Source organism: Lissotriton vulgaris, chromosome 2_1 (assembly GCF_964263255.1).
Source record: "Lissotriton vulgaris chromosome 2_1, aLisVul1.2, whole genome shotgun sequence".
NCBI classification, from domain to species: domain Eukaryota; kingdom Metazoa; phylum Chordata; class Amphibia; order Caudata; family Salamandridae; genus Lissotriton; species Lissotriton vulgaris.
This window is the reverse complement of record NC_141687.1, coordinates 2,079,242,040-2,079,260,010: the sequence shown is the minus strand read 5'-3', so window position 1 is coordinate 2,079,260,010 and position 17,971 is coordinate 2,079,242,040. Positions and strand designations below refer to the sequence as shown.

Sequence of the window (17,971 nt, the reverse complement as noted above, 5' to 3'; positions counted from 1 at the left end):
GTAAACTCCTGTCCAGCACCTAATAGCTCCCTTGTTCTTAAAAATGTAGAAGATCCAAAACAACTGTTTACTATATAAGCTTAACAGTCCACCGAGAGGAAATGTACAATCTTAGTGCTTGTCTAGAGTTTAGTGGAAGGTTACTCCACCAGATATATGATTAATATTCTGTCCACCTTACTGCAAGTGAACTATACCCTAATGACCTTGCATTAAGAGGACTGAGTTATCGGCCACATTTGTGATGGAGTAACCATCCACCAAACTCTAAATCTAGCTCATAGTCACAACCCATATCACTATAACATTGGCTATCTCGTAAGTGGAAATTCAGGAGACATCCTTGTGCTCCAAGTGAAACTGTACAAACAAATACACTTCATAATAATAGCGGATTACAGAAATAATTTTTACTAATTACATTTTTAGGTTTTCATGAGTAGGAAAACAAAATCCCAAACAGTAATAGTAGCCAATTGCTCCAGAAGTTTCTATATTTCTAAGTGATAAACACTACCAAGTCTTTAGGCTTCGGCATCTGGTCCCATATAAAAATAGGATTTCCTAATCACAGTGACCACAAAGTGACCCAAAAAAGCTCAAATGCATCTATGTGAATATACAGTGCCACATCTAGGTTACATCAGTTGCTGCTAAAGTTAAGCACCTGAAGTCACATGCATGGCCCTCGTCTCAAGGCATTTTGCAATAACACTCTAGCTCTTTACCAAAGATCTGCAAACTGATAGGCACCACAAAAAATCAGGCTGTTAGGAAGCCAAAACCACCGAGACAAATGCACATGAATATGTATTCTGTGTACTTTTGCCATTTTCCTCATTTTTATGTTTTATGAAGTTAGTAGCAATAGATTAGATATTATTTTGAGGTTATGTCTCTTTGTGGGCCTTCTGTATCATGTGTGGTGCTTCCTACTGAATTTAAGGGATGATTCACAAGCCTTCCATAGGATCAGTCCCTACAGATATTGATCTGTAGCAAATGTATGATTCTCAAGGGATCCACTAAAGAGCCCAGTGACCTGTATGAAGATTTCTTGGCATACTCCAAATGCATAATGTTTACACACGTAGAATTTTCACACAGTAGAACCTCTGCTTACGTAAATGTAATGCTCATGTGATTTTTACACATGTAACTTTGCTAATATTATTCCTGATAAAAAAATTCCATCTGTTCACATGCTCCCTGAGTATTAGAGTATCCCCTGCCTTTTGCTACCTAGGAAAGGCACTTACCTCTTCCTTTATCAGGAGAAAGTTTGAATGAATTTCTAGGATGGGACACTTCCTGCAAGAGGTATGTGATGGCGCCCAAACTGCATTTTTGTAGAAGTTCTCTGCCTTTTGCAGGTTGACTCACAACTAAATGCCCACAATCCCAAAACTATGACTATGGTAATATCATAATGCCAGTACAATCTCTGCAATCATAAGTGCACCATATAAGTGTAAATGTTCACTAGTCCTAATTCTGTGAAATAGGATTGTGATTTTACATTCGCAATGTACATATTTTGGATTGTTACATTCAACTTGTTGGCAAGTAACGCTTTTTGAATTGGGCACATATTACTTTTCTACCAACAATATTAACAAAACAGCTGTGGCAAGCTGCATTGTACTTAATAACCAGTTAAGATTTTAGTTCAAGCTACTTTACCAAAGACAAATCAACTCCTTCTCCTTATAATAAGCTGGAACAGTTCTGTTTCTTTGAAGATAGTTTTTGCTAAATAATTTTATATACCATAAATTATTTATTTATTTTTATGTAAAGAAACAACAATTCAAATGATATTTGCTTTCTTGTATCTGCGATTTTTTTGTTCAGTAGAAGAGAGACCTGCAGGAAATTAAGTTCTCCAGTATCATAATTTCCATTCAAATTTTTATGACAACCAAAGGACGTATTTGCTGTAACCAAAGACTACATTAACACACGTGCAGTTGTAGACCTTCATACCATATGTCTCCCACATAGTCCTTTTTAACTCATGTACCTAAATATTATGTTTTATCCTGATCACTGCAACTTCCACCTCAGAAGTAGAAATTTCACTTTCTGATGTTTTCAAGCATAAACCAAAGTTTTTCCAAAATTAACTGAATCTTTACCATTCACTTTATATGTATAATTAAAAATAAACATTTCGATATACATAGGAGAGCATTAAAGAGACAAACTATACAGTAAATCGAGTGTGACCTTATAGGGGTGCAATGGTAATTTAAACTACAGATCCACTTTCAAAGAAGGGAACCGTGGCGATGGGAAACACCCAGTGTGGAAGTTATAACAGGCCAACTAAACAACTAGACTATACCAAAGACAATACACCATAAATGAGTTTGAATGTTTTCATATATTAAGGCATATTAATCACATATACAGAATAATAGTTACTATGGGGAAATATGGCTAAATGCTAGCCAGTTGCTTTAAATAGGTAGATGAGATATTGCCTTTTGCCCAAGATGGACCTGTCCTTACAGGCAAAGTAAACTGCAGACCTAGATATACCAAAGAGTCTTAGGACATTTCTACTGATGTGAGTCGGAAAGGCAGTTTCTTAGAATGGCTCTTCTTTCTACAAGACGATAAAAAAACTATGCATTTAACAAACAAAGAGAAAGCACTTGACCTTTTTGTAACAGGTGGTTTGGGGGCATTCAAATCATAAAGGCAGGCCAGTGGACTGTGTTGGCCTGCTGGTTATTTGTGGTGTGGTTAGCTTTACAATACATTTGGTAACTATTTCCTACTACAAAGAAGCAAATGTAAGAAATGGTTGCTTCCAGGTGTATAATGTGTAAAGACCTACTATTTATAGTGTGAACCAAAGACGCTACCTCACTCGATTTCCATTCGTGATTTTAATCACATTGATGATACCAAAGAATACCAAAGATTTTTCCTTGCACGGCCTTCCTCTGCAGAGGGCACTCGGCATCCTTCCTTCTACCCCTCCACCCCATCTTCACTCAGTGCAAATGTTTTCTTCATTAATATTATTATGAATAATAATAATATGAATAATACTACTATAAAGCTTTAGGCAAAAATGTTGCAAACTTTGTAAAACTCCTAGGATGAGTGCCTTGCTTAAACCAAAGTGTTAAACCGCTGTTGACCTCTTATCTCTCACATTATACTCTATGAATACCTCAGCCTCTTAGAAAGGCCACTTACTAAACATAAAAGGAATAATTCTTCACCGTGGTGCTTTTGCAGTGCAAGCATGCAATGAACCTTTCTTTGATACCAAAGGAATCTGTTTCCATTTTTCTTGCTGAAGAACCAAAGTTCCAATTAATATCCACAGATCAATAGGGACTGTGCATCGCAAGCATATCCAACCGTGTCAGTGGAGGTTGCCAATTTAGCTTAATACGGTAGCACTTGCAGCATGAGCTACTTCTCTTAATAGCAGATGGTCAGGAAGGACGAGAAACCCTGTTATGAAAGGAGAGAACGCATTAAGATAGGAGAGGGGTATGGTGAGGATTTGAGAGTGGAGTAACATTAATTCTAGATATTTTTCAGTGACTTCATTTCTCTTGAGTATAGTTCCAAAATTGTTATACTACAATAAACATACTGTTGCACATTTTCTACTATATTGGGAAATGTTTGAGAGTATAGAAATCTTGAAATCATCTGTGGGACATAGCTTCACAGATAACATTTAGATAATGGGTTGGCTTGTTTGTCAAGATTAAGCAAGTTGAGTAAGAGAATTATGTTCAGCCTTTTAAAAAATATTAACAGGCGATATAAGAAGCAAAGATTATGCCATCTCACAAACATCACAAGCCCTTGCTCGTTCCTTTATTGAGCAAGAAAGTAAGGCAATCTTTCCCCCACTGAAGATTCTAATACAAATTGGAAACTGACTTAAAAAAAGCTACAGAACTTTTTTAAGCAGCCATTTTTTGCCCCTTAATTTTCAAATAGCTATTCTTCATGCACTAAAAGGTCACTTTTTGTAGTACATTTTTGCATTATGTAAAATGGTTCCCCAATCCTTCAGATCATCACCAGATGTCAGACTCAGACATTACATGCCTACGATGCACAGTCCAGATGGATATATTGCCTATGATCTCATCTCCCACCCATACATCCTGCCCTCTTTCCCTCCTGCTGGTGCTTGCGCGCAGCTCACCCGAGTCCCTGGTGCCCTGATGCAGGCCGTGCAGTGCTTTTACCAATTTTTCCAAATACCTCATAGTATACGAAATCTTTAGGGTTATGTTGTATAGAGAGTCTATGTGATAAGGCAAAACATAGTAGTTTGAAAATTGGTAATGTTTCTTCAAATGCTTTATAATTATTATTTATTTTGTAGTTTTTATTTTTGCAGAACTAGTCTGTTGCGCGCAAGGAAGAATTTTTTGAAAATGTTAAGGGGATGCAAAAATGAATGCAAGAAAGACATTAACATGGCTTTAATTTTTTTGACGATCCTTTGTGTTTGACAGTTGATGTTCTTTTCACAGGGTATAAAAAACATTCTCGTCTGTGATAACTGTGCTCATACTTTTATGTTCTCTATAATGTGGTGTGATTTTTATATTTAATTGCAATTTTGTAAGCTTATTTAATCACTGCTTTAATTTATGATTGTGTAGTAAAATGAACAAAATGTGTATATACTAGATTTGGAAATGGCCAATGCTTTATGTTACAATCTTTTTGTCCTTCTGCTAAGAAACAATGAATGGGAGATTGCTTCTCATGATTGACAGCAGGGTGTGTCTTCAGGATTGTCTTAGCAGACACTTCAATGTGTGTTCTAAACACTGCCAGATTCCCCTATCCTTGGACATGCCAAAAGGAAGGTTCATGGTGTTGATATTTAAACACAATGGCATTATTACCTATATATTTCTTTTGTTAATTTATTTGTCCTTTTTAGAAAGGTTAAATTGCAGGTAAAACCTGCTAATCCAAAGAAATGAACAGTTGTATAATGTTAAAAGCACTGGCGTATGCGGGAGAATTTGTTGCTTTTTTATTATAATTTGCCACATGCACGGGTATAGAATGTAGAATGGGTAAGACTTATTAAAACAAGCTAACTTGAATTTGAAAATTAATCGGAATCAATCATGTAACATTGACCACTTTAAAAAAACTGACAAGATACATTAATGTCAAAGGGAATATTTGCAAAATCTGAACTACATTAGTATATTGCTTCTTTCACTGCAAGGCCCACACGGTGTAGTTGGTCTGCAAAATTAGTTATTTCTGTGGACCTACAGAAGAGTTTAAAGAAGTTCAGCACAGTTCCACAGTTATAGTGAGTAGGAACATAGATATCTTCTAGTAATTTGACAGGTGTGGGTCAACCATTATGATAATATTCAGCCAATAGTAAATAATGGCAAACATGGGGTGGTTTCCGCCCTGCAGAGAATCTTTAGACTGAGTGACTTGGGGATTTCTCTTTTTCTCCATCTTCGAAGCATTTGTCTATTGTAGTCATCTCAATAGTCATTGGGCCTCGATCTATGCCTTTGGAGATTTTTGTTAAAGGAATAAGTTGAAGTATGATTAACTATTAGGCTCATGCCAAAATGTCAGTAAATCAACTTTGAAATAGAAGGAACGGGTCAAACACCCCTGTTCTGAATGTTTTTTGTTGTTGTTGTTATCATTGCAACACTAGTTAAAAAATGTACTCTGAAAATGTGGATTAACATAGGCAATATAACAACAAAATATTTTGACATTTAATATTGGTCCGGCAGCCATTTTGTGCTAGAAATATATTATTTAGTAATCCACTTTTCAACCGAGTTCATATTGCAGCATTTTATGACATAAGCCTGTTTTTTCATGAAAGCAATGCCAAAGCACGTATGTTCAGAGGATGTTGTAATCTTGGAAAAGGAAGGCCATGCCAGTAAAGAAGGTGTGAATTGTGTTATATCAGCAACACCTTTGTATCTATGTCACAAATGTCAAAAACGTAATTTCTTATAACACTTATGTTATACTTTGCTATCTGATCTATGTATATTGCTCCTTCCTAGGAAAAGTCTCCTGATACAAAATAGAACATAGGAAGCACTCACTATGGGCAATTAGGCACATTTATTCAATGTATTCAACACAAGTTGATATTCTTCCCCCATAAATCAGTGATATGTGTGTACATATTTTATGCCAATAGCACTGCACATATACATAATACATAGTTAGACAAAGTGCTATGGGTGTAAATACATTCTGATTCCTCTCAGAACAGAAGTTAAGTTCAAGGTGTATGCTATCGAATGTAGGAAATGTAATTGGCAACTTGAGTGTGTGTTGGGAAAGTGGGCATTTGATCTTTGATACATTTTTGTACCTCAAATATTGATATAAAAAATAAAGTGATCTGAAATGTAAGATCATTAAATGGTCACACGGTTAACAGTGACAATAGGTGATTGTCTGCTTTTTATATACACACACCGTGCTTTGACAAAATGTTTAATGAAGCAAAAAGAAACACAACGAGGCTATTCAATAAATATACCATACACCAAAGAAAAGTGCAGGTTTAGAGCACTTTTATTTTCCAAGTTGAAAGTGATTTTGTGCTTATTACATCGTCATTGTGAGATCAGTTTTGTAATGCAAAGAAGTAGTACTGTAATACATTTAAAAGTTGTTCCTTAGCTTGCTTCAATGAAGTTTCCTGAATGGCCCTGTTAGAGGTTAAGTACCAAGGGGCCGATTTAGAGTTAGGTAATAAACGAGTTTTCTGTGATTTCTTTAGGAACAGCCAAATGCAGAGAATAATCCATGGGTGTAATTTCTTCCACCATAATGTCCCTCTAATGGAAGACATTTAACCCAAGATTCACCTTCAAATTAAGCACTGCAAAACAACAGTAGATTTTCCATTATCACTCAGCTCTAAATCAGGCTCTTGTGTAAAATCATATGTGTGTACAATGACCCTACAAATGCCCACAAATTATTTTTTTTAAAAACTCCCTTCTATTCTGAAATACGGTAACACCTTTGATCTTTCCTATTGTTTTCAAGACTGTCATTTTCCATTTTCAAGTTAGCTTGGACGGTGATGTTCCCAATGGAAAGAGCGCGCCCAGGACAATCATCAAGTGAAAGAGCCGGAAGAGAGAGACTCTTCTGGGAGCAAAGGGGGAAGTTCTTCCAAGCAATGAAACAAGAGAGGTTAAAAATGATTTTGATAAAATGTAATACATCTTTTCAGAATTGATTTGCAAGTTAAAAACGTTAGAAGTTTATACATTTGCATCTACATTTCAGAATACTTATTGTACCTTATTGCGGTTTCTTGCTCATCCTTTGTCGCTCTCTCTCTTAGTCAAGCGCTTCTTATGTATTTTTGTGTGTAGCGCACACGTGTAATGCAATAGGCATTATTCCAGTTTGTTGATGGGTATCTCCCGTACTGCGTTAAGATTTATTTCATTTTCTTATTTTCAGCTTTGCTACTGTTCTCACTTTATGCCGTGCAATATCATCTGCTGTGTTTGCTAAGCAAAAAAGCAAGTGATGTCATCATGCTTTTCAGTGTTAAAATGTTTCAGCGTTTATGTAGTCGCAAAAATGTAGTAAATAAAATGTTGGATTTTCCAGCGATTTAAATTTAGGTATGGCTTGCCTTTTTTGTTTGTTTAGGTGGAACTACACCTGTATACCAAATCAGATTTACAAAAACAAATGTTTGTGTTGTAGTTTGTTGGGGTTTTGCCATGTTCCAGGAACAAAAGTCACAAATTTATCAGGTTTTGAGGTGAAACAATGTGTTTATGTAAATGCTGATCTTGTGCTTATATGTACAGTTTCACACTAAGTGACACGTACAGGGTTGCTGCATCTATACTATAATTGTGTAGTTCAATTAGCATGCACCCAAATCGCATGCATGGCCGTTGTAATAGTTCCAATTGCACAAGTGGCACAGACCTCGCGTCTATTTTAGAAACCAGTCGGCCACAGGAAATGGTTGACAGTATGATTATTTGAAAGGTGGGTGCTATGAATATGAGTCACCAAAATGTATCTTTACCATAAACCAGTGTCCAACAAATGGACAAAGAACACTGAAGAAGGTAAAAAGAAGAAGGAAGATGGTATTTGACTGACACAGTTCTTGTCAAAATGCACCTGAGAATGTCCTTGCCAAAATGGGTCTATTTATTTGAAAATGTATTTTATTTATTTATTTGAAAAGTTTTATATGGCGCAAACATGACCCCTAAGGGGTTCAGGACACTGTACAAAGAAGTAGGTACAACTGGCAGGTAAGAGAGTACATAATAAACACATGGTAAGGTAACAAGCACAGTTACAAAAAGAGCAAACCAAACATGTAGTACATGTAAAGTAACAAAAATTGCTTCATTGAATGAGACACCCATGTTTTCTATAAGAAATACAACTTAATTATGGTGTCTTCTGATTGATTGTTGCAACTGGTTATTCAGGAGTAACCCTTTGACTTGTTTTTTGAATGAGGAGGTTGAAGGCTTAGAACTGATTTCAAGAGGAAGAGCGTTCCATATTCTCAGGGCAAGACTGAAGAAAGAGTGGTTGTAAGTACTTATCCTTTGCAATATGCATCTAAAATATAATGGACTTCAGAAATTGTGTGGCATCAACTCATAAGTTATATAGTAGCGTGTCAGTGAGGACACACTCCATCTTGCAACATTTTCTTTAAATGTGCAACTGCTCACATCTGTTTCGCCACCGAATAAAGATAAGCAGGTACAAGATCTAAGACAGGGGGACTATCTAGTTAGCCACTCCCAGAGCTCAGCTGATGGAGAGCAGTTCTAATAAAAAACAATTAAATAAAAGTTCATTTATTGTGAAAACCTGACTTTTGAATCATGGGAAGAGAGACAGAGGAGAGGGCCACTTTTCCTCATTGAAGTAACATGAAGTATTCAATTTACAAAACCTTGAAAGTCACTGACCATCTTGAATGAGATGATAGTCGCCAGAAATGCCAACTTGCACAGATGTAGGTTGCTGTTATTACAAACTATAGGTTTTAACAGCCTATCATACAAGAAGACAATTTACAAAAAGGAACACTTTACACCCTTTTCCAGAGGGAGAACGACTATTTGATCTGTTCTTGCAGACTTTAATAGCTACTATATACTATAGGTTTCTATTGATGTGGTTAGACCAATATCTCATAAACCAAGCAAAAATCATGATTTAATCAATCTTGATATGGCTGCGTGCTAATATATAGGCCACTTGCTCTTGTATCAAGACCTTAAAGGGCACTATTTGGACACTGAGATCAGGGATTAAGTAAACATGGATCAAACCTTTAACGTAAGCAATGGAATGATGGGGTCAAATACTTAATTCACTTTACAGAGCAGAAAATCTATAGCAAAGTGAAGGCAAAGAAAACTGTGTTTGCAATCATAGTTAGTTCAGAGACGCAACACTGACGGGACCATACTAGAGACCTTGGAGAATGGGTACAAGCTCTTCATGAATATGTGCAGGAATCAGAGATAAGTATAATGAGAGGGAAAGTGTTGATAAAAGTGCCTGACCAGTTTCAAGTAAAGGCATCACCCGCTGTAACTAGATCTCGGCCTATTAAAGATACAGAAGTCATCATTTTTTTTTTTGGCTGGTGATTAGTTGAATCGGGACAACTTCATCTCAAATGACCCAGAAGGCTTTTGATCATATTCCCTAGTCAAGATAACGGATATGCTGGATTTTGGAGATGTCTGCTAACTCAACATCACATATGCATGTCTATAGGGAAATATTTTGGGTTATCAAAGCTGTATTGTGGGTTATCAACCATTCCCACATTTCAACTTGCAGATTTGGGGCAGGGTGGAGTACCGCCATGCTTTATATTGTGGTATGAGGTTGTACTGTTGTTTGTGTAGAAATAGACATCAGTGGGAGACACAAAAATTATGCGCGTGAAATGTGTGAATATGGCTTTGAACTGCAGAATGTTTATGTATAGTGTGATATCCTTTATTGTCCAGAGGATATTGATAGATATCTATGACAATAGCGACCACCTTAAATATCAATAGTTGATAGTAATTGAAATAGTAATTGAAGCCTATGGTGAAGGAAGCTAAAAATGACTGACCCAATTCACAAAAGTAATCTGAGACAAAATCCTAACTTTACGACTTTTGGTATTCACAAAGGGCATTTAGGAGTAGTAAACTTAGGATTTTTCTCAGTTAAACTTAAGTTTTGGTCTTAAGTTAAACTTAAGACCAAAACTTAACCTTAAGGCCAAATCTTTGTCTCTGTTAAACGTAAGTTTTGGTCTTAAGCCCAGTAAGGAGCGAAAGGGAAGAAAAAAGGAGAGGAAGCTACATGCAATGAAAAGTCTGAATCAGGGGGGCAAGTGACAAAGAGGGCCTCACTAAGGTCGGTTAGGGGCTTGCTATATGGTGACTCTGGGACTACCCAGCCCCTGATTGCAAATATATTCTCCCAAGTTTGCAATAGAGATCTGAAAGATGAGATGGGGGGGCAAACATGGTTAGCGCGGACTCCATAATACTGGAAGGACGTGTGGAAATTGCCACCACGAGTATGGAGGAAGCTCCGCTGATGGTGTCCCTTACTAGAGTGATTGGAAAGGTGTGGAGGAGAAAGGAACAAGTGAGTTGAGCCAAGCCCCAGATGATCAGCCAAATTTAAGGAGGGAACAGGCGGGTGCCTCTAGTAGAATGCCAGATGAAACACTGGCACACTGCAGTACATCATCTTCATCTATAGAAAATTTTAGCCTCTGATTCCTCTATTGATAGTGCTCCAAATAAGTCTGCTGTTCTAACTTGACGCAAGTTGTCAAAGAAGAAAAAGAAGGCAGAGAAGAGCTGTCGAGAGAGCAGGGGCAGGACATTGATGCAATCTCCATGGAGAAATTGAGATGGGATTGTTCAGCTACAGTACTGATATATCCAGCGGAAGCAAATTAAAAGGAACCGAATGTAAGCGGTAAGGCATCTGAGAATGCAGCGACCGTGCCATCTAAAGTATTAATTTATTTAAAAAATGTTGTATAGCACGGACTTGACCATCGTAGGGTATCAGAGCACTTTACAATTGGTTAAGCAAGAAGTAAATGGACAACCAAGCAATACAAATGCTATCAATCCCCTTTGAAAATTGGGAAGAGGTCAGTGAATTAGACTGGCAGAGATAGGTGTTGAGGGTCCGGCTCTGAGTCTCCTTGCCTCCTTTCTCTGTGAAATGGAACAGAGGGTGAAGATGGGTCAGTTCCTCTCTGCCCCCAAACCCTTGCATTGTGGGGTCTCTCAGGGCTTCTCTCTAAACCCCATGCTTTTTAACATTTATGTGGCCCCCCTTGCTAGGGTGGTGAGATCATTTGGGCTGGAAGTGTTGTGATATGCGGACGACACCCAAATAATGGTCTCCATTACACATACGCTAAAGGACTGTGCCCTCAACTTCAGGAATTGTATGGAGGCTGTTTCCCAATGGATGGTGGAGAATTTCCTGAAGCTGAATGGAGAGAAGACCGAGGTCCTGTGAATGGTGGCCGTCCGTGCTCGGGGAGGGCCCCTGCCCGGCCTCCCATGGGAAAAACCTGGGTGTGATAGTGGACACTGCCCTCTCTTTAGATGTTCAGGTAAACAGGACTGTCTCCACCTGTTTCGGTATTACTAGGACCCTCAGGAGGATCTCCCACTATCTATCCACCGATGCACGTAAGCAGGCCACTATGGCATTACTGTCTTCAAGACTGGATATTGCAATGCCCTTTACATAGGCATTAACAAGAGCCTTATCCACCGGCTCCAGATCGCACAGAACGCGGCAGCTAGGCTGGTACTGAATCTCCCGAGACACAGTTCAGCCAAGGCCGCACTAAGGAGCCTGCACTGGCTTCCGATGGAGCGCATGATCACTTTCAAAATCCTGTGTTTGACCCATGAAGCCTTTTATGATGCCGGCTCTGAAAACATCAAGTCGCTTGTCCAGCATTATGCCCCTTGTAGACCCCTTCGATCTGTTCATAAAAACCTTCTTGTTGTCCCTAGGTTCCAGACGGCCAAATGTGGTGGCAGGGCCTTTTCCACGGCCGCGCCCAAACTGTGGAACTCCCTCCCTCTAGAGATCTCCGGCCAGGCCTCTCTTGTTATTTCGCAATGCCTTAAAAACCTGGCTTTTTCCCCGATTCATTTTCTTCAGCTCTATTTTTCCTGTGTCCGGTTGCCCCGCACCAGCGCCTTGATGTCCTTGGGCTAAGTCTGCGCTTTACAAGACTATATTCATGTTGATGACGAGAGACAGTACCAGGTTGAGACACTGTGTCAGCAAATTGTCTATATGCTGAGTCAGACGTTCTAGGGCAGAGTTTTTTTTAATCAAAAATAGTTTTACTTCTTTTTTGAATGAAGTGGTTGATGAGTTCAGTCTGATTTCAGGGGAAGCGGAGTTCCAAATTCTAGGGGCCATTCTGTAGAAGGTTCAGTTGTAGGTTCGTTTTTGAAATTTTTAAGGTTTCAATAATAAGGTGCTGGTGCTCCTAGAGGATCTGCAGACATCAGAGAGCTGCAGTTTGTGAGCTAGGTTTTTTGCTTTGTTGAATCGTAGTACTCTATGTGTCAAGCAAGCAATTTACATCTGTGTCCTTGCCTCATATGGGAGCAAGTTTAGTGCCTTCAGATTGGGAGTGCAATGGTTGTATCTCTTGGATCCAGTGATGAGTCTTACAGCAGAATTATGGGATACCGTTAGAAGATCCAGCTTGGATCTAGGCAAACCACATAAGGTATCACCTCCATATTCTAACCTGGGGATTACTAGTGCTTGCACAGCTGTTTTGAGGTCATCCCAGGGGGAGGAAGGTTTTTTATTTTTCTCAGTATGTTGATTTTAAAGTTGGTTCATTTGGTGGCTGTGTTGATGTATTCCTTCATGTTGAGATTCTTATCGAGTGTTATTTTTAGTGAGCTTGTGGAATCTACAGCATGTGAAAGGCAATTGAAGGCTGTTAGATTTTTCATCCAATCTTTGATGTCAAGGTAACCTTTCGGTGGGGTGAGTATGAGCAATTTGGTTTTAAGCGTATTGAGTTTAAGGTGGAAACAGTAGAATCAACGCACGCATTTGTCCTCTAATCTATTAAGGAACTTTGGGTTGGAAACCCGGAGTGGAAGTCATAGTGCTGAACTATTAGAACAGTAAATATAGCCTGCTCGGACATTGTGGAATGAGTTACATTGGTGGAAGGATGGAATGATTGTCTAGAGACTGAGATTAACACATGGAGAACCCAGAAATCTCCACAAGAAGCAATAATGACAGATGTGCTATGGAAACTAGAAGATCAAGAAAACTGACAATGCAGGAACAATCTAAGTTTCATGGGGATTTCGGAAGGGGCGGAGCGGAGTGACACAAGATTGTATATGGTGGCTTTATTGAAAGGGGCATTTCCTGAAATGACCAACTGGAACTGGGACCTGGAAATCCAATGTATTCATCGATTTCTGTCAATGGTAAGGACACACCAGTCTAATGAAACAGAGGCCCGGGCTAATTTTTTTTATTTTGGGAATTTCTGGCTATGAAAAATGATTTACGATGTGGCCCGTCATAATGCAAAAAGAGAATATAAGGGGTTTTCCTTTTTTGGTAGACCCGATTTTGCTCACGCTACTGTAGAACGGCAGTGGGGGCTAAGGCAGCTCTTTAGCCCTTTTCAGAAAATCGGGGCTGAAGTATATATTCAAAATCCTGTGTGACAAAAGTTATATACAATGGGCATACTCACAGTTTTACTTTCGAGATACAGGCCCAGGCATATCGAAAGGAGCTTGTCTGAGGCCACTGCTACTGCTAGTAAGTAGAGATATTGATTACAAAGGGATAGGAAATATAACTATTCCTTACTCTTCTGGTTGTGATTGAAAGCTGAGCCAACATGAAGGAGGTTGAAGGGGTTAACCTTTTGGTGTCTGGTGTTTTGGCTAAGGCTGCATACAGTCTGCTTCTTTTTTCTTAAGGCAGTGCCCAATTGGGGGGGTGAGGTAAAGGGGGGATAGGTGGTTGGGGTGTCTCTTTTGGTGTTATCAATCAGGCATAGGCCTGACTTCTCATGCTTTGGTGGTGGGTGGGAGGAGGTGTGGGGGGGATGAGTGGACAAAAACACCAGAGGTTTGATTTAAAAAAATTAGGCCTGTATCTGTCAGTCTTTGTTTCCTGGTTATGTGGTATCATGGGGGGTTGAGTGTAGTTTGGTAGTCAGGCTTAAGGCTAAATATGGGTAAATTACGAATGGCAACTGCTAATATGTGCGGCTTGAATGATGGGAGAAAATTAGAGCTTCAAATGCTAAATGCTGATATCTGTCTTCAAGAGTCTCATATTGAGGAATCAAAACTACAGTTTCTTGTCTCGTTTTTAAGTTGATTGGGGGACATCACAAGGGACATTTTCTTGTGGTTTTGCATTATTATTAGCTCGCAACACATGTGATCAGTTTAAGCAAGTACGCATGTTAGACTTGGGGGTCTCTAGTTGGCAGAGGTAAGTACCTTTGTCTAAATGGGGACCCTTGCATCTAGTAAGGGTAAGGGGGTACACTCCTAAAATTACCCCTGCTAACCCCCATGGTAGCTTGGCACGAGCAGACAGGCTTATCTCAGATGCAGTGTGTAAAGCATTTGTGAACACGTACAGTACCCTAGTGACAACACTACAGATGGACACCACACAAGTTGTAGTATATAAATAAGAATTTTTATATAGACTTAACACAAGACCACAAACGACAAAAATCCACAATACTGTACTTAAAAATGGTAGAAAAAGCATAGTTCTCTTTAGTTGTAAAATGCAACACTTTAAGTTCAATGTACCTTTGGATGCGTAATGCTATACAACGAATGTGTTGCAGGGAAGGTGGTGCGTCGGTTCCTTACACGCAAGAACTGTTATTTGCGGTTCCCTACTGCTGCGTAGGGGACGGTGATGGGTCAGTTCTTCTCTGCATGGGGAGGTGATGCATCGGTTTCTTACTGCGCTTCCATGGCGATGCGGCCCACAACGCCGTGATGCGATGAAGATCCGGTGCAATGAAACAAAATGGCATCTTCTTCTTGATGAGACAATGATGCGTGCACGCCCGACGGCCGTGCAGCGATTCAACAAATCTTCTGAGCCGCAACAGGCCCTGTGACACGCTTCCCCGGTGATGCGACAGCGTCTACTGTGACACTCTTCTCCAGAAATGCGAGGCGCTTTGGTGATTGAATGCGACAGTGGGGACACCCTTCTTCAGTGATGCGACGATAGCTGCTGTGGCAGCGACACGCTTCTCCGGTGATGCAACGGCGTCTGCTGCGATGGGGACACTCTTCTCCGGCGATTCAAGTCGCGCTATCATCTCCTTGCGACACGCAGTTCCTCAGAAGGCCCATCTCAACAGCAGGCACTTCAAAAGAACTCAGGGGAGCTGGTTGGTGAAGTCTGTTATCCCTGAAACTTCAGCATGAAGCAAGCTCAATTCCATGCCCTTGGGGATCCTTTGCCTAGTCCAAACCAATTGTGGTCAGTCCTGGAGCACTTTGTTAACAAGACTCCTTCTTTCATTTCACAGTGCAGGCCAGAGACATCAGACACGCCACAGGAGGTGGAGCAAGCATTGTGGAGGTAAGGCACAGCCCTATTCAGGTCCCAGGTGCAACTCCTCCCTCCCATCTGCATTCCGATCTCTCTATTCACTCTTGTGCTGACTCGCCCTGTGTCCTGGAATCCCCCAGCCCCTGGTACTCAAACTTCAGACAAGGAATACACAACCTAGCAGAGACAGGCTTGGATGGTTAGACAAGAAAATACCTACTTTCTGAAAGTGGTATTTTCAAACACCGAATGTTAAAACCAGCTTCACTATGCGAGGCGCTTCTGCGATGGCGATGGCGTCACGCTTCTTCTTCGTGAGTCACGCTATCATCTCCTTGCAACAAGCAGTTCCTCAGAAGGGCCAGCACAACAGCAGGCACTTCATAAGAACTCAGGGGAGCTGGTTGGTGAAGTCTGTTATCCCTGAGACTTCAGCCTGAGGCAAGCTTAATTTCATGCCCTTGGAGATCCTTTACAAGTTGATGAAAGTAGCACAAAGTTCCTTTCCCCTTTCTTTGGCAGTCAGGAAACCACTGCAGGTCAATCCCCCAAACAGCACTCCACTTAGGTATAGTCTCCTCCTTCAGTTTTTCTCTGGTTCCATTCCTCAGCAAAGGTTCTTCTTGTTTCCAAAAAGTGATCTAAAGTTCTGGGGTTTGGGTCCCCTCATTGATACTCATGTTCCCTTTGTTCTCTGAAGGGAGAGAGGCCTTTGCCTAGTCCAAACCAGTTGTGGTCAGTCCTGGAGCACTTTATTAACAAGACTCCTTTCATTTCACAGTGTAGTCCAGGGACATCAGACGCACCACAGGAGGTGGAGCCAGCATTGTGGAGGTAAGGCACGGCCCTATTCAGGTCCCAGGTGCAACTCCTCCCTCCCATCTGCATGCAGATCTCTCTATTCACTCTTGTGCTGACTCGCCCTGTCTCCTGGAATCCCCCAACCCCTGTTACTCAAACTCCAGACAAGGAATACACAACCTAGCAGAGGCAGGCTTGGATGGTTAGACAAGAAAATACCTACGTTCTGAAAGTGGTATTTTCAAACACAGAATGTTAAAACCAACTTCACTAAAAGATGTACTTTATCATTCTGAGTTCAGGCATACTAAACTTGAATTTCTACCTAGTCAGTTCAGACTATAAGGTGTAATAATCAAACTGCCCATTCTGGCCTGTGGGGAACAGAGAGCCCTGCAATAGTGAAAAACCGAAATGGCTGGAATTCACTATTAGAACATGCCACACACAACAGGGCATGTCCTACCTTTTACCTACAATGTACCCTGCCCTTGGGCCTACCATAGGGGTGACTAATATGCAGAAAAGGGAAGGTTTAGGGACTGGCAAGTGGGTGCACTTGCCCAGTCAACATGGCAGTACCAGACAGCACACAGGCTCTGCAATGGCAGACCTGAGACACACTTATACAGTCTGCGTCTGTGGGTGGCACAACCTGCGCTGCAAGCCCACCAGCAGTATTTGGTTTACAAGCCCTGGGCACCCTCAGTGCACTGTACTAGGGTCTGACAAGTAAACCAAACCAACCAATCATGGAATCACTAATCCATACATCATTTTACCATAAGGAGAGCTAATGCATGTTAGCACTGATCAGCAGTGGTAAAGTGCCCAGAGTCATGAAACCAACAAAAACAGGTCAGACAAAATAAAGGGGGAAAGCAAAAAGTTCAGGGATGACCCTGCAAAAAGGGCCAAGTCCAACAGTGCAGATAAACACAGTTGGTGGGTCATAGCATAATTCCAGCCTTCTGAGAAAAGATTTACTTTATGTTCCGCTTATGCATGCATCACAGATGATCCGGGTTATTTGGCTGGCTCTCGAGTAAACTAGTACTTTGGCCTTTACCTATGATCTTGTGTGGAGTTTTGAATATTAATATGTCTGGGAGTTGGTCCTCTGAGGGCCTCTATGTATATACTGGGAGTGTATCAAGTTCTTTAAGGGGGCTCTACAGGGACCATGGATGAATGGATGTATGGCTGGTTAAGAGAACCACAGAGTTTGGGATCACATTCTTCTCTACGCCACATCAATCTAATGCCAGCTTAGATTTTTCTTTGTCTCCTATGCTGTTGTTCAAGAGTGTGATATTGAAAACTACCAACGGGTCATGACTGATCAACAACCTCTCATATTAAAAATAAAAAGAGGAATATTTCTTAGAAAAGGGACATAGTGGAGTTTTGAACGTGCTCTTTTAGTCAATGAACAATATCATGAATATATGAACATATGAACAAATGGATACCTATTTTTCTGTAA

General features: G+C 40.2%; 1 protein-coding gene across 1 annotated transcript in view; it reads left to right on the top strand.

Annotated features, from left to right (window-relative positions):
• Positions 1–2,218, top strand: part of ONECUT1 (one cut homeobox 1) — a 71,141-nt gene extending 68,923 nt beyond the window's left edge. The window contains exon 5 of the transcript XR_015308541.1: positions 251–2,218. The gene's annotated coding sequence lies outside the window, so the exon portion shown is untranslated. The remainder of the gene's footprint in view (positions 1–250) is intronic.
• The last annotated feature ends 15,753 nt before the right edge of the window (positions 2,219–17,971 follow it).